Source organism: Vollenhovia emeryi, unplaced genomic scaffold (genome assembly GCF_000949405.1).
Source record: "Vollenhovia emeryi isolate VEMERY1.0 unplaced genomic scaffold, V.emery_V1.0 DF944225.1, whole genome shotgun sequence".
Classification (NCBI taxonomy): domain Eukaryota; kingdom Metazoa; phylum Arthropoda; class Insecta; order Hymenoptera; family Formicidae; genus Vollenhovia; species Vollenhovia emeryi.
The window spans coordinates 1-2641 of record NW_011962141.1 but is presented as its reverse complement, the minus strand read 5'-3'; the positions used below and the strand labels follow the sequence as shown (position 1 = coordinate 2641).

General features: G+C 39.9%; 1 pseudogene; it reads left to right on the top strand.

Moving 5' to 3' along the window:
• Positions 1-1193: 1193 nt before the first annotated feature.
• Positions 1194-2614, top strand: LOC105563793 (annotated as a pseudogene).
• Positions 2615-2641: the final 27 nt, after the last annotated feature.

Sequence of the window (2641 nt, the reverse complement as noted above, 5' to 3'; positions counted from 1 at the left end):
GAAAAACGGAATAAAAACGTAATAAAAAAAATTAAGAATGTGTTTTGTAATGTGATGATATTATACAAAACAAACATATTCACTCAGATATGGGTCATTGGTTGAAATACCATACATATTCTTTATTATTTATTTATCATAATACATTAATTTTCTTTGTTGTATACATGTTATATGTATAATATACTTATGTACATATATGTATTTAAGCTAATTTTTTACATTACAATATTTAATCGTTTAAATATTTGTCAAAATATTACAATTAAAATTAATATATTAATAGTATTATTAATTTTAATATTTTCACAAATATTTAAATGATTAAGTATTGTAAAGTAAGAAATTAGCTTAAATTCATATATGGGTAATTATTTAGATTAGGACACCCCCCTCCAATAACCTTGGGTTTGACATATATTATAGAGGTCACCCTCCTGAGTGACTTGCAAAAAATTTTAGCCTGCGGACGTATACATATATTATATTATTTAATTATGCTTTTATATTTTTGACTTTGACAGGTTTCCTTGATTAACTTGTATTAATCGATACATTAAATCGTATTAATTCGATAGCCACGCGAAAAATATGACTCATCTTATGTCCAAATACGATTGTCGTCTATCAGGAAGACACTGATAATTCACGAACAAGCAAGGAGCATGCATGTCGCGACTATCGCGCTACACGCGAAAAGTGAGACGTCGATTCGCTATATATCGGTTCGACATATTGATCAGAAAGATTGGCCAAAAAGATATTTTTTGCACTTTGCCGAAAAAATATTTTTTAGTTAATTTTTCGCTTTACCGAAAGGCGACTTTAAACTTCCTGAAAATGTCGACTTTAGGTTGACTATCAGTCTACAGTTAAAGTCGACAATAAACCATTCTATAGATAGTAGACTAAATGTCGACTTAAAAAGTTGACTTCAAGGTGACTAAAAAATGTCGATTATCAGCCGACAAACAGTCATTTGTGCTATGTGGGAAGGTGAGAGGTTCCCCACTATTTTCATCCGTAAACGCCTACAAAAGACTGCTCGGAAAAGAGCCGCGAGCGGAGAAGATAGATCGTGCAGCCGGTCGCCGCACACGCGCCTGAAGATTCACTTTGCCTTCTCGAGGAGGAAACGCGAACTGGTTTCACGAGGAACGCGACGCGCTCTGGTCCAAGGGGGAGCGGGAACGATGCGTCGTCCACCGGGATTCGTGCAGTGGACGTCGTCCCTAGTCCTATTGTTCGAACTCACGGTCCGCGTGACTTCGACGAAGCAGCCGAATATTGTCTTTATTCTGGCGGACGATTTGGCAAGTTGTCTTTCAAGGTTTGCGATAAGTTACACCTGGTCCAAAAGACCGGACGCCTTGAAAATAATGGGTTGTTAGTACACAACGTATGAAGACTCTGTCAGGCGAGACAACTTTTGTCTAGTCCTCATTTATGTGTCGACTGGAAAGGCGTAAAGAAAGGCGAGAGATGTTAAACGCCTACAATAGATAAAGACTAAATAGAGAAATCTTAGGGCCTGAGCAGAATGGCTGTCTCGTACTCTTAAGACGTAAGACAGTTATTGTGCGTTAAATATCTAGACAAATCGCAACAACGGGAAACTGTTAAATTAAGGACATAAATGATATCTTAAGTTAACGTTTAGATTTAGTCTCATTTTCATTAGGGATGGAATGACGTCGGCTTTCACGGTTCCGGTCAGATCCCAACGCCGAATATCGACGCGCTGGCGTACTCCGGGCTGCTCCTCGATAGATATTATGTCACTCCGATTTGCACACCGTCCAGAAGCGCTCTGATGACCGGCAAATATCCTATTCACACTGGAATGCAGCACAGCGTAAGTGACGCTTTCGCAACATTTCTTGCGTCGTTATCAAGAGTGTAAACACGCAATATTGAAAACAGATAAGATAATCGAGCACAAATGAGAACAATAGGCAGTGAGCTCTACAATACGAGCGAACTTACTCGCTTTGAACCTAAATTTGTCCCTTTCTTTCAACCTTACGAAATAAATTTGCTTATTAAAATCACGATAGTTCGCTGGTACTGTCAGTTTCTTTTAACCGCGGCTGCACCTGTCAGTGAATAAACGCGATTGAGAGCTTTCAGTTGGCGGAAACGTTGTTGTTCTATTTGCAACACGGAGCACAAAAGGGAATATTGTGCGCTTGCACTTTTGCCTCGTTGACCTGGATAGTTCAATTGGAAATTATCACACCGAGAGATAGACGTTATTACTTTATCTGTATACACGTTTTCAACGCTATACGCGCGTATCTACATGCAAAGTCGACAAAGGACCGCACGGACGGTCAGCTCAATGCATCCCTTTTATTATCGTGCAAATTAACGACGTCGGCTGAATAATGCTCCGTTACAAATTTCTAGTACAACGCGCGGACTTGTTGAATAATTCAGGTTCTCAAAGGTTCGGAGCCGAGAGGATTGCCACTCCACGAGAAACTCTTGCCGGAACATTTGCGCGAGCTTGGATACAGCACGCACATCGTCGGCAAATGGCACCTAGGATTTTACAAGAAGGAGTACACCCCGACTTACAGGGGATTCGACACCCACACCGGCTTCTGGACGGGTCATCACGATTATTTCGATCACACGG